General features: G+C 40.5%; 1 non-coding gene across 1 annotated transcript; it reads right to left on the bottom strand.

Moving 5' to 3' along the window:
- Positions 1-1,590: 1,590 nt before the first annotated feature.
- Positions 1,591-1,677, bottom strand: TRNASTOP-UCA. The gene has a single exon. It is a non-coding gene; the product is annotated as a tRNA-Sec (tRNA).
- Positions 1,678-23,480: the final 21,803 nt, after the last annotated feature.

Below are 23,480 nucleotides of genomic sequence, written 5' to 3'. Positions count from 1 at the left end.
TAAGGATCGGACACTTAGTAGTACTGTGCAATATGGGTGTGGATAAAAATCGGCTGCATCACAACTTAGTTTGTGCACTTCAACTTCATATGTTTTCTGATACCTAAGATTTCAATTTACCAACTGGTTCTGAGGTTTGACAGTTGAGGTCCCCTCTTATTGAAGTTCCCCATCTCAATGATTAGACTAACTGGATGGACAGACTGCCATTCATGTTTATCCCCACTAGTTATGGAAAGCTTGCATAGCAAAATGGGGATCTTCCAGAGCATTAACAACAACGTTATCACTTGCAATGCCACATCAAAGAGGTTGGCATTGGAGTTAAGTTAGGAATTTTTCAATAAAGCATGGGAGGGGGCGGGAAATGCTGATTGAAAATTAAACTTGTCTCAGAAACGTATTGATTTTGACAAAATTTTCATGGGAAAAGATTTCTCATGTCCAAGGTTTCTCATGTTTCTGGTTAAAATGAGAGAGCAAGAGAGACAGACAGGGTCAGAGAGATCAGAATAGCCAATAACCCAGAGGTTAGGACACTCGCCTGTAATGTGGAAGACCCAACTTCAAGTCCCTGCTCGACTGATTCTAAATTGTTCCTGAAAATGATGGAGAGAGAAAGGCCTTTGTGACATCCCAATTTGGAACTAAGCCAAATGCTGAAACCTTGGAATATTGTTGTGAAACAGAAGTCTTGTTTCCAGGCCAGCCCTAGTTGTCAGCATGGCTAATAATAAAATCTCTTGGTGCACCCTCCTGACCAAGCCTGCTAATACCGTTGAGTGAATGCAATGTGATCATACATTACTAGATATTATCAAGTTATCACCTATAGTCTGAGTATGTGTTCCCAGGTGCTAATGAAATAAATGTAAAAGTGTTTCCACAAATACTTTTAAAATGATTTTACTTTACTTGTAGATCATAAATTTGAATGGGGCCAGTGAAAAAGAAAGGTGAGTTTCAAACTCAGACTGAGATTTTCAGTCACCAAAGGGATGTGGTTACTCAATGTCCTTTTAAATTACCAGAAACTGGGTGTTCAAATCCCCCAAGGTGGCTTTGAGTATCTCAACCAGTATATACAATATCTTTTCCACTAGTAGATGCCGCTTGGAAAGATGTGTTCTAGTCAAACACTTTGTTACAATGTAAAGCACAGCACTGTATGCAGGGTAATAGGCCAGACTCTGTTCTAAGTTACACAGTGTAACGCCATTTACTTCAATCTGAGTGACATCAGTGCAGTTACTCTGGGTTTACATTAGTGTAAGGGAGATCAGAATCTTAGCCAGTGCCTCCTAAGGAGGCACATTAAATTCCTAGTTGCATCAGTAATCAATTTTTCCTGTGACCATATTAATTTTCCTGCACTTCCCTGTTCATAGATCATAGAATATCAGGGGTGGAAGGGACCTCACAAGATCATCTAGTCCAACCCCCTGCTCAAAGCAGGACCAATCCCCAATATCTGCCCCAGATCCCTAAATGGCCCCTTCAAGGATTGAACTCACAACGCTGGGTTTACTAGGCCAATGCTCAAACCACTGAGCTATCCCTCCCCCACAAAAAGCACAGGCGGAGCATAGACACTCGAAAAGTGGAACTGAACCACTCTGTCGCTAGACAGCTACAGGTTTGAAGCCTGCACCCCAGACCACTGAGGATCATCCGGGCAGTTAATTAAAATGAGAATGATTCATAGATACTAAGGTCAGAAGGGACCATTCTGATCATCTAGTCCAACCTCCTGCACAACACAGGCCACAGAATCTCACCCACCCACTCCTACGAAAAACCTCACCTATGTCTGACCTATTGAAGTCCTCAAATCGTGGTTTAAAGACTTCAAGGAGCAGAGAATCCTCCCTCAAGTGACCCGTGCCCCATGCTACAGAGGAAGGCGAAAAACTTCAAGGGCCTCTCCAATCTGCCCTGAAGGAAAATTCCTTCCCGACCCCAAATATGGCGATCAGCTAAACCCTGAGCATATGGGCAAGATTCACCAGCCAGATACTACAGAAAATTCTTTCCTGGGTAACTCAGATCCCATCCATCTAATATCCCATCTCGGGGGATTAGGCCTATTTACCTCGAATATTTAAAGAACAATTAATTGCCAAAATCACATTATCCCATTATACCATCTCCTCCATAAACTTATCGAGTAGAATCTTAAAGCCAGATAGATCTTTTGCCCCCACTGCTTCCCTTGGAAGGCTATTCCAGAACTTCACTCCTCTGATGGTTAAAAACCTTTGTCTAATTTCAAGTCTAAACTTCCTGGTGGCCAGTTTATACCCATTTGTTCTTGTGTCCACATTGGTGCTGAGCTTAAATAATTCCTCTCCCTCTCCTGTATTTATCCCTCTGATATATTTATAGAGAGCAATCATATCTCCCCTCAACCTTCTTTTCGTTAGGCTAAACAAGCCAAGCTCCTTAAGTCTCCTTTCATAAGACAAGTTTTCCATTCCTCGGATCATCCTAGTAGCCCTTCTCTGTACCTGCTCCAGTTTGAATTCATCCTTTTTAAACATGGGAGACCAGAACTGCACACAGTATTCCAGGTGAGGTCTCACCAGTGCCTTGTATAACGGTACTAAAACCTCCTTATCCCTACTGGAAATACCTCTCCTGATGCATCCCAAAACCTCATTAGCTTTTTTCACAGCCATATCACATTGGCAGCTCATAGTCATCCTATGATCAACCAATACTCCAAGGTCCTTCTCCTCCTCCGTTACCTCTAATTGATGCGTCCCGAACTTATAACTAAAATTCTTGTTATTAATCCCTAAATGCATAACCTCACTATTAAATTTCATCCTATTACTATTACTCCAAGGTCATCCAGATCCTCCTGTATAATATCCCGATCGTTCTCTGAATTGGCAATACCTCCCAGCTTTGTATCATCTGCAAACTTTATTAGCACACTCCCACTTTTTGTGCCAAGGTCAGTAATAAAAAGATTAAATAAGATTGGTCCCAAAACTGATTCCTGAGGAACTCCACTGGTAACCTCCCTCCAGCCTGACAGTTCGCCTTTCAGTAGGACCCGTTGCAGTCTCCCCTTTAACCAATTCCTTATCCACCTTTTGATGTTCATATTGATCCCCGTCTTCTCCAATTTAGCTAATAATTCCCCATGTGGCAAACGCCTTACTGAAATCTAGGTAAATTAGATCCACTGCGTTTCCTTTATCTAAAAAATCTGTTACTTTTTCAAAAAAGGAGATCAGGTTGGTTTGGCACGATCTACCTTTTGTAAAACCATGTTGTATTTTGTCCCATTTACCATTGACTTCAATGTCCTTAACTAATTTCTCCTTCAAAATTTTTTCCAGGACCTTGCATACTACAGATGTCAAACTAACTGGCCTGTAGTTACCCGGATCACTTTTTTTCCCTTTCTTAAAAATAGGAACTATATTAGCAATTCTCCAATCATTCGGTACTACTCCTGAGTTTACACATTCATTAAAAATTCTTGCTAATGGGCTTGCAATTTCAGGTGCCAATTCCTTTAATATTCTTGGATGAAGATTATCTGGGCCCCCAGATTTAGTCCCATTAAGCTGTTTGAGTTTCGTTTCTACCTCAGATATGGTAATATCTACCTCCATATCCTCATTCCCATTTGTCATGCTACCATTATCCCTAAGATCCTCTTTAGCCTTATTAAAGACTGAGGCAAAGTATTTGTTTAGATATTGGGCCATGCCCAGATTATCTTTAACCTCCACTCCATCCTCAGTATTTAGCGGCCCCACTTCTTCTTTCTTAGTGAGAAAGAGTGTAGAAAGGATTCTTTGACTTTTGTGCCCACAAAACTGAGGTTATAATTAGGGCCCTACCAAATTTACGGCCTTGAAAAAACATGTCACAGACCATGAAATCAGACCTCCCTCAGGAAATCTAGCTATGGGAGGAGAACGAGAGGGGCAGGGCTGTGGGTGCCCCAGTTTGGGGCTCCTGCTGCGCACCAGGCTCCTGCTGTTAGTCCACTGGGCTGGGGAGGAATGGGACTTCCTCTTCTCCTGCACAGCAGCTCTTGGGGTGAGTGGAGAAATCAGAGTCACCTCCAGAAACCTCACCCAGCTGCAGGAAGCTCCGTGGCAATCCCGTGACCTCCCTACCAAAGCTTTGCAAACCTCTCACAGCCTCCTTTTGTGTCAGGACCCCCATGGTTGCACCACCATGAAATTTCAGAGGTAAACATCTGAAATGTGAAACTGACTAATTATAAAAACTCTGGCAGTGAAATTGATCAAAATGGAGGGTGAATTTGGTAGAGCTCTACTTATAATAAAGCAGAATGATGTACTTTAAAGCTGCTCTGTGACTCTTCTGCTCTTAAGCCCTGCATTAATAACTAATTATTATGGAGCCTTTGCTAAATTGACAGTTATAAATTTTCCAGTAAGGATAGTATCGGGGGATGGGGGGGGTAGGATTTGTCATTAATACTTTATGAAAGAGAAAAGCCTTTTTGGTGAATATTTGCTTTTCTCAATGCAAAGTTACATGAAAAACAATGGATAAAAATATGCTTTGTTAAAGACACATGTAAAAAGATGGTGCAGCAGGTTTGCGTGTGTGTGTGTGTCTGTGTGTGTGCGCACGCACGTGCACACCAGCACATATATTCTCACACCAAAAAAAATTCATTAACTTTGAGCTGAGGTTGCCGGAGTGGATATCCCCCTGACATAAATGGTATGGAGCAAGGAAATAAGTAGCTAAGTCAATTCAGCACACCATCTACATGCCATTGAGTAGTGCCTCCCCCAGCCTCATTTCCATCACCCTCTGCAACAATATATTTACATTCTCATCCTAACCAGTAGTGTGTGAAAGGAAGCCCAGTGTCTCTGTATCAAGGCATGGGTGCTTCAAAGTCTCACCAGTGCTGCTGTTTCAGTTTCCTGGAGTGCTTAGACAGTGATTCCATGGGGAGTCTTTCAAGCATAAATTGCCTCTATGCAGCAATGCTGGAGGAGCCAAGTGTCTCAGTGTTGAAAATCAGCTGATACAGCTGAAACTGTGACCAACACCACAGCTCCCAAAGAGACAGCATATCCTTTATACAAGGTCCTCTGCGTCTTCCGATCCTAATCAGCTGCATCTATCAGCCTGGCTACTGCCAGGGATGTGTTAGTGTCATTGGATCTGTCCTCCAAAGTCATCAGATCACTTCTTTCTTCTTAAAGAGTATTGACCTTGAAAACAACAGAAACCCTATTTGTACCCTACCATCCAAAATGCCAAGGACTCAGAGCTTCTTAGTTCTCTGTTGCTAGGTGGATTAGAAGATGCATTATACACTGCATTAGAGATTCTGGTCCCAGAAGTGATCAGGGCACACTGCACATGATCCCTGATGACCTCATGGGCAGAAAGGGCTAATGCAGCCACAGTGGAAATTTGTAAGGTTCCCACCTTTATCAGGCACTACAAGATATACTTCCTGTCTTCTGCAGAGGCATCCTTTGGCAGGAAGGTGCTGTAGGCGGGGTCCCAGAAATGATTTTTCCTTTTCAGCAAATATTATAGATGATACCATTTTTCCCCTTTCTGACCTTTTTATAACCTTCTCTGCCTCTTCACTACTTTCCAGACATCAGGAATGGTGTGGGATGCTGGGCTGCAGAACAGAACATTTCTTACCAATAATATCCTTTCTGCAAGCAGCACCACCCACAAATCTACCCACCCTGAATAGCTCATAAGTTTAAAGGTCGGGTATTAACTGGAATCGTTTCCATGTGGCTATCTTCCCTGGTCTAATGTTATTTAATTATCCCTGGAATAATTGTTAATGATGTTTTACATCATCTGGAAGCAAGCAGGAGCTGAGGGTGTGTTGCCAGGCCCCAAAATTCTGATCCACCTCCGTGAGCTGTACAGAGACGAGAGCAGCCCAGATGTTAAGTACTGTGGGATATGCAGCTAGCAGAAAGGAAGTTATCAGTGAGAAATTTTCCATTTTCTGTCAGATGCACTAGGTAGAAGTAAAATGGGTCATTATCACCACTGGCAAGAAAGCCCATTAAGTGCTCAATTAAATGTACAGCTGGATTTAATACACAAACACTTTTGATTCCATAAGTTTCCACTGAAAAGATGTTTTCCTGTGTTTAGAAACTAACAAAACACTATATTCTAGGCTAGATGGCTGAAGCCATCCAAAAAAAAAATCAATAAACTGCTCTCATGGAATTTGCGTACATCAGTTTCCAAAAGAGATCAACGTGCCCCAGGCATACACTCACCATGCTGCCATTCAAACCATTTGGAACTAAAAACCTTGTACTATTTCCATCTCCTTTCAGTCTGGTCTTCATAGAATAAGCAGATACAGGTCCTCTACTTTTTTTCTTGTTTACTGCCTTTCTTATAAGTTTACAGCTCTGCATACATGCTTTGATTAAAAGAACATTTTATGACACTCTTAAAATTATCACTTTACCAGTAAATAGGTGTAATAAAGATGAATTGCATCATAAGTACTTCTGAATCCCATTCAACATACGTCTATTCATGATTTTATTTCACTTTTTTTTAATACAAGAGTACAATGCAATAGGCAGCATTACCAAATTCCTAAAGATCCATTTCCACTGTCATCCATCTACCTTCCCAAGATGCTTGACACTTTCCTATCTAATTGCTGAAAACACTTAAGTTAGAAAATCAAGACAATTCAAAAAGTTATTTCCAAGCCATTCTACAGCAGATCAGCATCCCTTAGGTGCACTAACACTTACGTTTTCAAAGCATGTAGTGGAAGAACCATACAGCTGTAAATGGCAATAATATACCTAAATCTCTACCTTGAAAAATGAGAAGTAAAGTCTTGTTCCCTCTACCCCTCCAATCTCTAGGTTATCTTTTTTCTTTTGATGGTTAAAGAACTTCCATTGGTACACACGCTATTGAAGGCTGCTAAATGGAAGGATTTTCTGTCCAAAATGCAACATAAAAAGATAAATAGCATGTAAACAAGAAGGGTGGTGTATTAGGCACCTCAATTTTAGAGCTAACAACAAGCCCTTGTGATGCCCATGGAAATTAATGGAAACCGTGGGGCTCACATCCTTTGAAAAATCAGACCATTTGTATTGAGATGTCTAATATGGATTTTGGTGTCTAACATTAGGCACTCACCTTTGACAAATGTTGTCCATAAGCTGTGGGAAGAAAGTGAAAGAGCAGATCCTGCTACACACTCGACTGCAGCATGTGCTTCCCTCATGCAGGCTCTGCTTTCCTAGGAAGTGCAAGGGAGAGCAATCATTTTATCCTTCTTAAACCCATTTTGAGGATGCTAGCACTGCTGTAGGAATGATCCTGAAATAGTCCTTGTGTTTTCTGAATGCAAGGAGTTGAACTATGTCTGACCCCTGCACTTGGCTGCAGAAAGAGTGGGTCATTCTGACTTTCCCACACTTGCCCTCCTATACAGGGCCAAAACCAATTTTATGCTCAGTAGCTTCAGAGCTGTCTCACATGCCTCATCTAATTACATTTTAAGGAATTTGGATTTTGTGTGTTGGACAGTGCATGGTTGCTATTCATAAGTATCCTCTCTCCCTGTTATTTCTAATTTTTATTTCATTTTAGGATACCACTAAATAACAGAAAAACACACATTTATATAATGTTGACTATGCTAAGAATATCAAATGTTCATGAACTTTTCAAATATGTGAATTTATGGCAAACATTTTAGTCAGTCACCTGAAGAATTTAGAATAATCCAAGTTCTTCGTCATATCCAATTGTCATCACACTGACGAAAAACATGGATCAACAATTTTGTTGAGCTGGGAATTAAACAGTCAGCAGGAACACAGCTTTTTGAAGGGGTTATGACATTCCTCCAAAGTCAGCCAATTTCACGTGTACGTTACTTCTTATCTTCGAGTATCATATGCTAAACCATTTGGATACCTATATCAGCACTGCATTTTTAAGAGGCATTGAATATTTATTATTGATCATATTCTTACCTTTTATTAAAAAAGACAAAGATGTTTTATCAACTCCAAAATATTCAGTGGATACTATTATAGTTTATTATTTGTATTGCAGTAGGGAGTGTAAACTCCAATGAAGGCCCTACTGTAGTAGGCACTGCAGACATCTATTCCATACTGACAGTGGTTTCTGCCACCATTTTGGTTAGTCTCTCTTTCTTTTGTTTACTCTTTGGCTGATTACACCATTTTTGGCCTAGTTACTCCCTCGTGATGAGCACTTGCACCCACTAGAGCTGCTTCAATGAAAATAGAAAGACAAGGTGAGTGAGATATCATCATTTATTGGACAAATTTCTGTTGGTGAGAGAAACAAGCTTTTGAGCTACACAGAGCTCTCCTTCAGGTCTGGGAAACATATGCAGTGTGTCACATCCAAATACAAGATTTGAACAGATTGTTTAGCATAAATAGTTCACCTTGAATGGTCCCTTGAAATATATGTTAAGTGGCCTGTTAACACCCCTCCATTGATAGTGGGGAAAGGAAGGGTGGGGGAAAGACAGCTGGGGGTGGGGTGAGATTGCCAGTCTCTCTGTTCAGTCCATGATTTTTAGTGTCTAGCAAAGTTATGAATTTAAGTGTCTTTCAAAAGTGTTATGCAGATTTTCTTTGAGGATGGGGACTGATAGTTCAGATATAGAATCATTGCTTTGTGCAAAGTGAATGTAAATAGGCTCATATGATATAGAACCCAGCGATGGAAATTTGATCTTTCCTGCTAGAATTTGACACAGAAACTATTAATCCAGATTTAACCTCTTGCCCATCCCTCACCAATTTAGCCCAACTACCCTAAAGCAATACCCTGTGTTTTTAGAGACATTTAGCTAAAACCTGGAAGAGAGGTTAAATTACATAGTGCAGCACCTCCTTGGATTTCAAACTAAAAGTGTGATTCATCTGAATGCTCCCCCTTGTATAAAAAGCTGGAATTCATAATCAGACAACAGGGGATCTTAATTCATTTATTGTAGTTTTGATCCAATCGCAAGCCTGATGGCTACACTGGAGAATTTACAGAGGATTATAAACTCTCCCATTGGCTTAATTATTCCAACCTCCCCACATGGCAGTAGTTATGTTGGCCAGAGAAGCTCTCCTGCTGACATAGCACTGGTCACATTGGTGCTTGAGTCTGCATAAATTATGTCACTCAGGGGGCTGGCTAATTCACACCCCTGAGTGACATAATTTATGTCAATTTAAGCTGTAGTATAGCCACAAGCTATATGTCTAAGCTGCCTTTCAGCTCACAAGAACAAAAGCTTGTTTTGTCTGCCACTATATCTGCTAACATTAAAAATATTGAGTTTTGAAAGGTTTAACTATTTGACTTGAATAATGCTAAACCAATTTCAATCAGCTAATGATCTAGATATATAGAATATTGCAAACATACTTTGGAAGAATTTGGTCCCAAGGAACCATACATCCATATGGAGTCACAATGAAGCCAAATGGACTCCAAATGGATATAAAGGTCAGTGCATGCAGATTGCTTTGATTGTATCATGAATATGTCTTTGGAGGCTAGGTGGAAGTCACAGTGCTGCAGTGGACCATTGGAATACAGCAGAGGGTAAAATTTAGGTTCTTGTCATGCTCCCAAACCTTCCCAGATTTGTAAGCATGACAAAACTCCAATTAACTTCCCATTATTTCATCAGATTTTTGTTTGTGTTTCTTCTCCCTGTGGAACATAATTCCAAGAGGCTTTCCCTTTAAGCAGTTAAACATTAAGGCCAAGAATTTCAAGACTAGGGGGCAGATTTACAAAGTATTTATGAACCTAAAGATTAAGGTATATGCCTTGTAGGATATACAAAAGTGTCTTTGAGTCAGGCATTTGATGCCCATTGACTTGTAAAGGAGGTTAGGCACCTAACCTGTCTAAACAAGGTTAGGCTTTGGAATTCAGATTTAGTCATCAAAATGAGTGACCTGATCTTCATAAGTGAAGTCAATAGGGAGCTGCTGGGGGTCTCAGCATTCTGAAAATCAGGGCTTTTATTTAAGTGCCTACATATAGATTTAAGAGTATCTGGCTGTAGATACTCAGAATGAAATCCTGGTCCCATTCCAGTCAACAGGAGTTTTGCCATTGACTTCAATGGAGCCAGGATTTCATCTCTAGTTTTGAAAATACTGGCCCCCCTATTTATCCTCACTAAAAACAACTTTTTTAGTATTTTTCTTTTGTATGTTTTCCTGGTATTCTAAGGCAAGAAAGAATTTAAGTGATTTTGCCAATTTTGCTGCTGTTAGCAGAATTTCATGCGAGGCCAAAAACAACATGACACCGCATGTAAACCCAGCTGGCTCGTAAGAACAAACCGGTCCTACCTTGGAAGGTTTTTTTAATAGCAATTTATGCCAGTTTCAGTAACTGATTGACAATGTTATATTTGAGTCCAGTCACTTTGTTTTACATAATAATTTATAACATTTACCCATCTGTTTTTCACATGCATCCTGGTAGTTCTGGCGAAAGTGTTGTACCTCTCTTATCTTTGGGGAGAGGTGATCAGGATCTGTGTTTTTCAGACAAAAGCGTATTTCAGACAAAAGCACTGCTGATTAATGTTTATTGGCCAAATTTTACCTTGAGTGGATTTGAAAGGGGCTTAAGTTAGTACAGGATTTAAGAGTAGCAGAGATTGTTTCATAGAATCATAGACCAGAAGGGACTACAATGATTGTCTAGTCTGACCTTCACAATGCAGGCCACAGAATCTCACCCACCCACTTCTGTAACAAACCCCTAACCTATGTCTGAGCTATTGAAGTCCTCAAATTGTGATTTAAAGACTTCAAGGTGCAGAGAATCCTCCAGCAAGTGACCTTGCCCCACACTGCAGAGGAAGGTGAAAACCCCCCAGGGGCTTCTGCCAATCCGACCTGGAGGAAAATTCCTACCTGACCCCAAGTATGGCGATCAGCTAAACCCTGAGCAAGTGGGCAAGACTAACTAGCCAGACACCCAGGAAAGAATTCTCTGTAGTAACTCAGATCCCACCCCATCTAATATCCCGTCACAGGTCATTGGGCATATCTACCAGTAAGAGTTGAAGATGAATTAATTGCCAAAATTAGGCTATCCCATCATATCATCCCTTCCATAAACTTATCAAGCTTAGTCTTGAAGCCAGATATGTCTTTTGCCCCCACTGCTCTCCTTGGAAAGCTGTTCCAGAACTTCACTCCTCTGATGGTTAGAAACCTTTGTCTAATTTCAAGTCTAAACTTCCTGATGGCCAGTTTATATCCATTTGTTCTTGTGTCCACATTGACACTGAGCTTAAATAGTTCTTCTCCCTCTGTGGTATTTATCCCTCTGATATATTTATAGAGAGCAATTATATCTCCTCTCAGCCTTCTTTTGGTTAGGCTAAACAAGCCAAGCTCTCTGTGTCTCCTTTCATAAGATAGGTATTCCATTCCTCGGATCATCCTAGTAGCCCTTCTCTGTACCTGTTCGAATTTGAGTTTGAATTCATCTTTCTTAAACATGGGAGACCGGAACTGCACACACTATTCCAGATTAAGTCTCACCAATGCCTTATGTAATGGTACTAACACCTACTTATCTCTACTGGAAATACCACGCTTGATGCATCCCAAGACCGCATTAGGTTTTTCCATGGCCGTATCACATTGGCGGCTAATAGTCATCCTGTGATCAACGACTACTCCGAGGTACTTCTCCTCCTCTGTTACTTCCAAGTGATGCCTCCCCAGTTTATAACAAAAAAATCTTGTTATTAATCCCTAAATGCATAATGTTACACTTCTCACTATTAAATTTCATCCTATTACTATTACTCCAGTTTACAAGATCATCCAGATCTTCCTGTATGATATCCCAGTCCTTCTCTGTATTGGCAATACTTCCCAGCTTTATGTCATCTGCAAACTTTATTAGCATGTTCCTGCTTTTTGTGCTAAGGTCAGTAATAGAAAGATTAAATAAGATTGGTCCCAAAACCGATCCCTGAGGAACTCCACTAGTAACCTCCTTCCAGCCTCACAATTCACCTTTCAGTGTGGCCTGTTGTAGTCTCCCCTTTAACCAGTTCCTTATCCACCTTTCAATTTTCATAGTGATCCCCATCTTTTCCAATTTAGCTAATAATTCCCCATGTGGAACTGTATCAAATGCCTTACTGAAATCGAGGTAAATTAGATCCACTGTTTCCTTTGTCTAAAAAATCTGTTACCTTCTCAAAGAAGGAGATCAGGTTGGTTTGACACAATCTACCTTTTGTAAAACCATGTTGTATTTTGTCCCAATTACATTGACCTCAATGTCCTTAACTACTTTCTCCTTCAAAAATTTTTCTAAGACCTTGCATACTACAGATGTCAAACTAATAGGCCTATAGTTACCTGGATCACCTTTTTTTCCTTTCTCAAAAATAGGAACTATTGTTCCTATTCAATTCTTCAGTCATACAGTACAACCCCTGAGTTTAAGATTCATTGAAAATTTTTTGCTTATGGGCTTGCAATTTCATGTGCCGGTTCCTTTGATATTCTTGGATGAAGATTATCTACCCCCCCACCCCCGATTTAGTCCAATTAAGCTGTTCAAGTATGGCTTCTACCTCAGATGTGGTCATCCCCATTTGTCATTCTACCATTATCCGTAAGCTCCTCATTAAAGACTGAGGCAAAGTATTTGTTTAGATATTGGGCCATGTCTAGATTACCCTTAACCTCACTCCATCCTCAGTGTTTAGTGGTCCCACTTTTTCTTTCTTTGTTTTCTTCTTATTTATATGGCTATAGAACCTTTTACTGTTGGTTTTAATTCCCTTTGCAAGGTCCAACTCTATACGGCTTTTGGCCTTTCTCACTTTATCCCTACATGTTCTGACCTCAATAAGGTAGCTTTCCTTGCTAATCCCTCCCATCTTCCACTCCTTGTAGGATTTTTGCTTTTTCTTAATCACCTCTCTGAGATGCTTGCTCATTCAGCTTGGTCTACAACTCCTGCCTATGATTTTTCCCCCTTTCTTGGGATGCAGGCTTCTGATAGCTTCTGCAGCTTTGACTTGAAGTAATTCTAAGCCTCCTCTACCTTTAGATGCACAAATTCTTCAATCCAATCCACTTCCCTAACTAATTTCCTTAATTTTTTAAAGTTAGCTCTTTTGAAATAAAAAACCCTAGTCACAGATCTATTTTTAAGATATGCTTAAAGGTAGCTGGTTATTATATGAATAAAGAATGAATGAATAGTGGGAATTTTCCCTCCAGGTCTGAATCTCTACCACAAAAGGATCATTTGCTCAGTAGATTTTCAATTTCCTATTTCATGATATCCCAGAAATATGTAAATAGTGTACTTGTTTGTATTTTCCTTTCATGTGACCATTTTATGTTATGGCTAATGAGAATTAAAATGATATTACAAAGCAGAATTCAGATGTCTGATGTTAAGTTTCTAACTCTGTATGCAGCCAACTAAGTATCCATTTTTACTTATCTAACTAAGGACTTAAGTGTCTAACTTTAGACATCCAGATTTGAAAACTAGAATCAAATATCTTTGATCAGAGCAAGAAAAGAATTCCTTTAAAAAAATTGTTAAGTAGTAAAATAGGAAACTCAGCAGGTAGTACTAACTCAGTTTTGCCTGGATAAGACATGCAGGAACAGATCTACATCACTTTTACACTTTCTCCCACAATATAAATTTGTATTTAGAGTATATTCTATCCTTGTTTTATGTGAGCAACACCCAGTGACAATAATGAGAGCTTTCCAGACAGCCAGGGTGTGAAAAGCATATCCAGGCTTTTGGGCTGAAGATGATAGGGCTTCCCTCTGGTGTAAGGAGGCTTTAGAATGAATCTGCTGCAGCATTTCTGGATCCTGAAGGTAGGATAATAGTAATCAGGAAGAGAGGGCACCATACTATTTAGAACAATACTTGTGCCTTGTCTACAGTGTGATGGAATACCAGCAGCACTGAGTCTCAGAACATGGGTCAGCTGCTTCAGAATGATGGGGCTTTGGCTGTGGAGCTATGAAATTGCAATGTAGACATTAAAGCTTGCGCTGGAGCCTGGGCTCTGAGACCTCCCTGCAATGGGATCTCAGAGACCACCAGCATAGTGATGAAGGCTGCTGTCCTTGGTGGCCACTCAGGGTGACTGAACTGGGGTTTCTGAAGATGACTGTGCAGTTCAGTCTATGTAACTCCAAGAGTAACCGGACTGATGCACAGACTGTAGATAAGTACATGTGCACAGCATAACAAATTAAATCAGGACTTGGCACTGTGAAATCAATTCCATGCCAACAACAAAAAACGATCTGCTGCAATGCCCTGAAAACCACCACTGCTCTGCTGAGGGGCCAAAATGTAATGGTCTGAATTTAGGCAAATCTCTTGTGTTTGTCAGTTCAAGCACACCATGTCAAGTGCATACAACACCCAAATGGGGCAGAAATATCAGTGCAATTAGCAAAGAATTAAGGCTGCGAGTTTGTCACAGAGGTCACGGAAGTCATGGATTCCGTGACTTTCTGGGACTTCTGCAACAGCTGTTGTGGGTGACCTGGGGGCTGCCTAAGCAGCTTGAGCAGCCTCTTGGCCAGCCACACAGGCTGCTGCTGGGGCAGTCTCAGGCCACCGCTCCCCTCTGAGCAGCTGCAGGAGTTTGGGGCTGGGGCATGGAAAGAGCGAGGGCTCTGGGTGGTGCTTACCTGGGGAGGCTCCCGAGAAGCAGCAACATGTCCGTCCCTCAACTACTAGCTCCGCATGCTGTCTCTACCTGCAGGCACCGCCACTGAAGCTCCCATGGGAGTTGCAGAGCCAGTGCTCGTGGCAGGGGCAGTGCATGGAGCTAGGCAGGGAGCTTCTGGGGAGCTGCAAGGAGCTAGGCAGGGAGCCTGTCATCCCTCCCACACAGCACTGCTGCTCCCCCAGAGCACCTGCGGTGACCCCTGGGTCGCCCCCTCCACTAAGATTTAGTCAGGGGTATATAGTACAAGTCATGGACAGGTCACAGGCTGTGAATTTTTCTTTACTGCCTGTGGCCTGTCCATTACTTTTACTAAAAATACCTATGACTAAAATGTAGCCTTAATTATAAGGCTTTAGTCTGTTATTATGACTTCTAAACAGTAGAAATGTGTTCAAAGATTGAAATACTTAATGATTTAGGTAGACAAGATTTCACACACTCGTTTTCCCTTCATTTTACCAGTCTTCATAGTGCCAGTCACTGCTGCTGACATGGTTAGCACACTGCACTTTTACCAAAATAATTTTAGGAAATTGAAATATCTTTGGTCTGATTCTGTTAGTTCCACTACTTTTATACTGATGCAACTTTACTGATTTCAGTGGAATTACTTGTAATATGCTCCGGTGGAAATCAAGTAAGTGATCATGCTCATTGTGTTTTTCTCTTAAATGTGGCCTTTGTCCCCAAAAAGATATATATCTTTCTGTATCATAATTTTTGTAATGTTTTTCAAGAATTTTGCTATAATTTTAGCATAGAGCTATGATAATATATAGTCATGCTCAATCTTTCTAGTAGAAACATTGGTTTGTTTTACCATTGTGCACAGCTAATCACAAGGCATTGTGGGAAAGCATGAGGTGTCAGGCAAACATATCAAATGAACATACATGGCTGCTGCGATATTTTACAAAGACTATTTTATATGTCAGTTCTAATACATTTTATGATCTTCTCTAGGACATGCCAGGTACAGTCCCTTACAAAGTGACATTACCCCTGTGATGTGGGGAAAGGATGAAACTTTCCTGACTAACAAACAACAGAGCTAGTTCAAGCAATTCTAGGATGACTCTCAGAGACATTCATTTGGGCCCCCAGCTGCAGTGCCCAAGATTCAATGAATACATTTTTCTCCCACTACACTTGCCATAAACTGCTCCGTCTTACTTGCTGAAGCAATATTTCAGTCCTATGAGATGGAAAGGTATTGGCAGGGGAGGATGATTCTAGGTCTGGTGAACTTGGATGAGGTGGGTATGTTCTGGGGAGAGATGAAGAAAATTTCATGTTAAACTGGAGCTAAATAAGGTTACCATTTCTTTTTTAAAAAATTATTTCTCATTTTTGCATGGCTTTGAAATGTTGTGGCAGATGTTTTATCTTCCCTTAGTTCCTCCCACCAATTTCTATAGTTTTACAATAATATTTTCCCATTTTTAAAATATTCTCCCTTGTTACTATGTGAAAAACCCACAAACATGGAAACCAACTGGGACAGACTGAAATTGGCTATATACAAAGTGCTGTCAAATACCCAAATAAACTGAAAAAAATGAAGTTATATTTTTCTCTAAATTCTTTCATTCAGTTGCATTAATCTTAGGCGCTACTTGTAACAATGGTAGCAGGAGAATTTCAGAACCAAAGTGTGATTTTTAAGCTGATGGTATTTCTTAGAATCTGTTCACTCACACTTTACTTCACCAAAGTGCAATTTCTGTGGATGCTGATATGTGCATGTGGCTTTGGGGTGGGTGGGAGGGGGAGGGAGGGAAAAGATGAGGGTGAGATTCCAAGCAGAGAAGGGAAGATCAGTCATAGATTCCAAAGTTCTCCCTAAAAGAGAAAAAAAATCCTTCTCCATTTCTCTTGCTGCTGTGCCTATGTCACGTCGACAGGCATGTAACATGATGCCTCACCTGCACCAATTATATATGGAAAATAACTCATGTAGCCAATCTGTTGAGGGTGCCTGGAGGGACCAGGAAAATATAGCACCCACATAAGAATGGATTCACCAAGACTGACTGATTACACCACTGCAATGCTTGTCAGTTCATGTCTGTCAGGGCTGTGAGCCTGGGCATTCCTAGACTGTGTTATGACATTCTCAACTAGTTGAGACACTTCAGTACACACCTTGATGTACATTTAATACAGATGAGCAAGTATATTTATTCTTTTCCTTGCCTTTCCCTAGGGCAAGGCCTTACCTGCAAACTAAAGGGAGGTATTGGCCCTGGCACTGCCGCAGATTCAGAATTGAATATATTAAATCAGAAAGCATTTAAACATTTTTTGCGGTGGGGACAAGTTATTCTTAATTTTGTTGTTTTTAGGTTTATAGGAGGTACCATTCCAACACCTTTAGGTTTCATGCACATTTAAAAAAGGTGGGTGGGGGGGAACAGAGCATAATTAAATCTTCAGAAGTGCACAGAAAGATCATATTGCTTAGCACAGAGCAACAGCCTCTTCTCCCAATGATCACAGTGTCTTAGAGGAGAAACAGCTGTACCCCTCCATGGGATCTTCAGGGGGCATCACACAGCCTCCCATCTCAATCTCCAACTGACCAGTAGCGAAAGAAAGTAATTTTTGCCATGCTCTTTCCCAGTGTGTGCCCATACAACTTCCTATTCACTCAAGGATTTGAGGGAAGGGACAGCAGAATTTCCAGATGCGGCTCCCCCTGACCCCCCACAAAGCAAGCAGCCTTTAGTCCCAAAAGATCAAGGAATGCAGCCAGACATCACCAAGCAAAATAAATGGGCAACTTCCCCTAGAAGTCTTTGGGTGAAATCCTGTCCCAACTGAAGTTAATGGGAGTCTTGGCAGATTTCACCCTTCATATAGATGGGAATGAAGGACTGAGGGTGAAGCTAAGGTTGATGGGGACCTTAAAACTTGTCCCAAGTTAATGACCCTTTCATAAACTTGAGAGCAGCACTTATAAGCATTGGGCCGATTATCTGTAGGTTGGTAAAAAACGTAAATGCTTGTGAAAGTTATTGTATTAATAAAATAATAATCTATACATTATATTAGGTGGGTCCATCCAGCTCTGATTTCCATCTGGATTATTTGAGGAGGGGTGGGAAGAAATGGCGTGATGAGAACTTGGATCTGCTTAAACAAGAACCATCCTGTACTTTATCACAAAATTTACCATCATCACCTTTGAGGTATAAGTTCAGCAACATTTCTTACCAACTGTTTTCATGCAGTTTTGCTCTTCCTGGTTTCAGACAGCTCTGAAGAATGAAAGTTCTGTCATGCTGTGAGAAAGGCAGTTCTTTCAGTTTGCCTGAAAACCGAAGACACTGCAATTATCACAAATCTATGTGTGAGATTTTTGCCCAGGTTTGCACTCCTTCCTGTTTAAATTTCTCATTGAATTTAGTGCTGGTGACAGATTGACACCCTGGAGAATGAAGCCATCCATTTACTGGTGAACACATACAACTAAAGCTGTGTCGAGGACAAAATTTATGTTTCACAAATAAATTTGATAATCTGAAGTTTGACTTAATTCCGATTAGAAACAAAATGAAAAAAAGAATAGAATTATGAAAAAAGGAAAATTCTTTTTTAAAAAAGTGATTGATATGATGGAGTTTACAGACCCCACACTAAACTAAGCTGCAGGGCATGCTCCAGGTGGCAAGATAGTTTAAAAGGATCCTAGTAGCCCAGGGAAAAGGGTGGGGAAGTGCACCAGGAAGTGAGCTTGATGCCTGGAACTATCAGAAGAGTGGCTGCAACATTCCTAGGCTATGCTGGAATCAGTGTTCCAAACTCTGCCCCCCACATCTCTGGGAAACCCACAAGAGACTGTAAAGAATGGGACAGTGTTCCACTGACAAAGCAGACAGATATTCCTTGAGCCTGTAACACACTCCAACACAGGAGCCACAATCCTGGGTTGGAAGCTACCCAGAGGAATATAAATTGGGGTGGACCAGCGAGTGGTCCAGATATTGTAATACCCCTCTTGGGCCCTTGGTTAGGACCCAATGGAGTGGGAAGGTCTGGATCCTCGTCCCTCACACCCGTGTACCTCTGCCATGAGAGAACCCTAAGGGGACTAGAAGAGATCCTCAGGAGGGATTGAGGCCTGCCACATATGACTTGGCTGGAATTCCATCTAGAATGATCAGGCTGGAAAGAACTGTGGAGCTATTGTCTGACCAATAGGCTAGCTGGATGTCACACTGACCCACTTGTCAGTTGATTAAAGTTCATTAAAACAATTTGTTTCAACAAGAGTCAAAACATTTGGTTTCAGTTTTGACCTTTTAAGAATATTTGTATTATATTACAGTATATAATAAAGAATATAATACAAGATAAAATTTGAGACAAAAAGTTGCTTCAAAACAACACATTGAAATGTTTCCTTCAGAAAATGTCAAATCTCTTTCTGATTCAGTGACCTAGGATAAAAAACTTTATTTTGAATCAGACAGTGACTTTAACCCAAATCTCCCCAATTGCAGGCCAATGCCTAAGCACTAGGCTATAGTCTTCCATATTCCAGGCCAGTGATATAACCACCAGGCTAAAGTCTCTCTCTCACACACACACACACACACACTCCCAGCCCAGAACAAGCTATAACTTTAAAAGAAGTGCAGTTTTGCCAGTACAGCTGTGTCTACATTTGGGGCTTTTGCCCATGCATCTGTGTCAGTCATCATACCTTGTCACGCTCCTGACCAAGTTAGCTATGCCAGCAGAACTCTGTAGCGTAGACATGCCTTAAAGAGAGACTTTAGCCTGGTGGTTAGGCCACTGGCCTGAAATATGGGAGACCCAGATACAAGGATGAAATCAGGGATGAAAAATCCTGCTTTGAATCAGGTAGAGCAGGTACTTGACTCTCCTACATCCCAGTGAGAGCTATAATCACTGCGCTATAGACTATTTTACAGTGGTCTTCATATATATATCTTCTGGACCTGCAAAGCCATCCAGATGAAAATGTTGTTGAAACTGAGATGTTCACACAAAATATTTCGCTTTCAAACAAACATGCATTTTTCACCAGGAAACATTACAACTGATTCTAAATATAGAACATATTCTGAAAGCCAAACTTTGAATTTGTAAGATAATTTGGAGATAAGTTCATGTAATTTCTGTTGAAGAAATCAGCAATTCTATATGTGGAAATTAAAAAGCCTCAGAACTCTCAAACTTGGTTAATTCCATCCAGAGAGTGGAAAGAGGTATTATGAGGGTGACCAGATGTCCCATTTTTAAAGGGACAGTCCTGGTTTTTGGGACTTTTTCTTATATAGGTGCCTATTACCTCCACCGCCTGTCCCTTTTTTCCCCCCACAGTTGCTATCTGGTCACCCAAGGTATTACGAGTAGGTAAGTCATTCTAGAGAGCGGTGGATTTGACCCACTGGGTTTCCCACTTCTTTGGGACATCAAATAAGCAGGAACACTGATAGCATATTCTGCTATCCATTAACCAGTTTTATTAATATTCCAATAATCAACTTTCTTTATTGGGGAAAGCAAAATTGGAGTGCTTGGCAAAGTTCAAACTGTTAACAGAATAATATCACCTGCAGGTGAATGTGTGTGTGTGTAGAACACTAAAGATGATATAACTTTGCTCAACTTGTGTAATTTGAATGTTAACACAGAAACAAATCAACAAAAGTGATGACAAGCTAAATTAAGTTTGGCAAATGACAGTTTTCAAATACGTAGTTAAGGATCTGCTTCATAGCCCAAGGGCTTTGCTAGGCATTTGTGCTATATGCACTTTCATACTGCTCCTTTGCATCACCTCCTGCACACCCAGGATTAGTGTCTTGGTTATTTGGTTTTCTCAGGGCTTAACTTCATTATAGGGGTAATGTTACGCTACTATGTTACGCCACTTCAGCTACATGTCTTTACAGCACTGAATCAATGGGAGACGCTCTCCAGTCGACTTCCCTTACTGTTGTCAGAGAGCTGGAATACTGGGCTCGACCAGAGAGTGCTCTGCCATCGATTTAGTGGGTCTTCCCTGTAGTGGAGAGCAGCCCTTAGAAAACTAACACAATGTACATCTAGATAGTTTGAAAACAGTCTGTGTATTTAGGCATAAAAATAAAAGCTGGGGGTGGGGGGAACGGGGAGTGTCTTTTTTTGACCTTGAAAAGAAGCACAATTCTAGAGGGACTCAGAAGTATTTTATATAAGGGAGTTTTCTCCCCCCCATTTTTCACAGTCTTGGGGGGAACTATTTTATTATAGTCTACCAATGAGAATTATCCTGATACTGCCATAGCCAATGGCCCAAAGATGTTGCTTTCACATCCCTGGTTTTTGGTGCCATTACACACTCTTCACTGATGAAACAATGACCACTATACTATACTTTAGACCAGTGGTCTCCAAACTTTTTGGCTCATGCACCCCCAGGGTGACCTGCCGTAGATGCGCCGCTGACGGAAGAAGACCAGAAGACCTGCCGCAGGCATGCTGCCGACAGAAGAAGACTGGAAGACCTACTACAGGCGCACCGCCAAAGGAAGAAGAACAGAAGACTTACCGAAGGCGGGCCGCCGTAGGGGAACATCAGCTGTGGACATTCCAAAGAAAAAAATGGCAGAGTGCCATCCGGCGGTGCTACTGCTGTGCACCCCCTGGGATCATCTCGCACACCCCAGTTTGGAGACCACTGCTTTAGGGGAAGAGAGTAATTTCCTCTCAACAAGTGCTCAGGTCCCAAGAAAAGAAGAATACACCAATATCCCTATTACATCATATATACTAAAATGAGGAAATCAATTTCAAAAGCCAAATAAATGTAACTACTCATGCCAGGGTCTCTTAACTCTCCTTATTGCTATATAGCACTGGAAATGAGAAAGAAATATTAAAGAAAATAAAAACAGGCACACGTTTGCAACATTGTCCTAAATTGTATATTGAATAATGAAAGATTTCCACTGGAGACCTTGGAGGATAAACAGAGTTTGATTTTTCTTGCATTGTACATGTGTGTGTTTATGACAGATGATGTAGAACAAAAGAATAAATATCTTTCCTTATGAAGAAGAACATATTTGTGGCTAAAAGATTAGCAATAACTGTCAAGAACAGATTATGCTCATATAAAACAAAATCTCTAACAGTTCCAGGTCAACATGACTTAGTTTATCTGAGACAACTTTGACTTGGAAACACATATTATTTCAGTTTTCACTGAAAAGGTTAGCAGTGATCTGACAACTAACACAGTGAACATCTCTATAAATGGGGTAGGATCTGAGGCTAAAATGGGGAAAGAAGAAGTTGGTAATTACTTAGAGAAGTTTGATGTCTTCAAGTTAGCAGGGCTTGACAAAATACGTACTAGAATACTTAAGGAACTAGCTGAAGAAATCTTTAAGCCATTAACAACTATTTTTGAGAATTTGTGGATGACCAGAGAGATCCCAAAGGACTGGAAAAGGGCAAATATAGTACCTATCTATAACAAGGGGAATAAGGACAACTATAGACCAGTCAAGTTAACTTCAGTACCTGGAAAGATAATGGAGCAAATAATCACGCAAACATCTAGAAAATAATAAGGTGATAAGTAACAGTCAACATGGATTTGTCAAGAACAAATAATGTCAAACTAAGTTAATTCCTTCTTCAGCAGGCTAACAAGCCTTATGGATGGGGAGAAACAGTAGATGTGATTTAACTTGACTTTAGTAAGACTTTTGGTCTCATGTGACCTTCTCATAAATAAACTAGGGAAATATAGTCTAGGCAAACCTATTATAAGGTGGGTGCACCAACTGGTTGTAAAACAGTGCTCAGAGAGTAGTTATCAATAGTTCACAGTCAAGTTGGAAAGGCATATCAAGTGGAGATTCAGTTCTATTCAATATCTTCATAGGTTATTTGAATAATGGTATACAGAGTACACTTATAAAATCAGCTGATGCGTTTAAGCTAGGAGGGGTTGCAAGCACTTTGGAGGACAGTGTTAGAATTCAAAATGATTTTGACAAACTGGAAAAATGGTCAGATAGGATGAAATTTAATAAGGATAAATGCAAAATACTACTCTTAGGAAGAAAATTCAAGTGCACAAATACAAAATGGGAAATGACTGTCTAGGAATGAGTACCACAGGAAAGAATCTAGGGCTTATGGTGGATCACAAAATAATATGAGTCAATCCTAGGGTCCTTTTTTTCCAAGTGATTTTTCCTTGTCAAAAATAGTCATCTTGTTCTGTTCTCCTTAGAGTTATTACTAGTATGTTTTCAGAGAATTTAAAATGGTTACAAAGAACTGATTCACAAATCGTGCTTGGAAGAATAGACTACATTTGAGAAGTAAATTCAACAACCTTGTCTTCTGTAATTCTCTAAAAGGTGATACAGATACAGCCTGGTTGTTGCACTTAGTGTAAGAACCTCTGGACCATAGCTAATTGCAATGGATAGACTGTGTTCATTCAACACATTTAAATGACAACGTTCAATTAAACATTCTATAAATAAACATGTAGCTTATAAACTTTGTATATAAGCCAAAATAAAGTAACTCCTCTGACCAACATGAACTACAGTTCTTTGAGTCTTTTCTCTCACCTCTCTTAACCCTCTTCTGTGTCCTTCCCCTGACTCCAGGACTCCTGCAGGAGCCCTTTTACTGC

Source organism: Dermochelys coriacea, chromosome 2 (assembly GCF_009764565.3).
Source record: "Dermochelys coriacea isolate rDerCor1 chromosome 2, rDerCor1.pri.v4, whole genome shotgun sequence".
In the NCBI taxonomy this organism is placed as follows: Eukaryota; Metazoa; Chordata; order Testudines; family Dermochelyidae; genus Dermochelys; species Dermochelys coriacea.
This window is presented reverse-complemented; position numbering and strand designations above follow the sequence as displayed.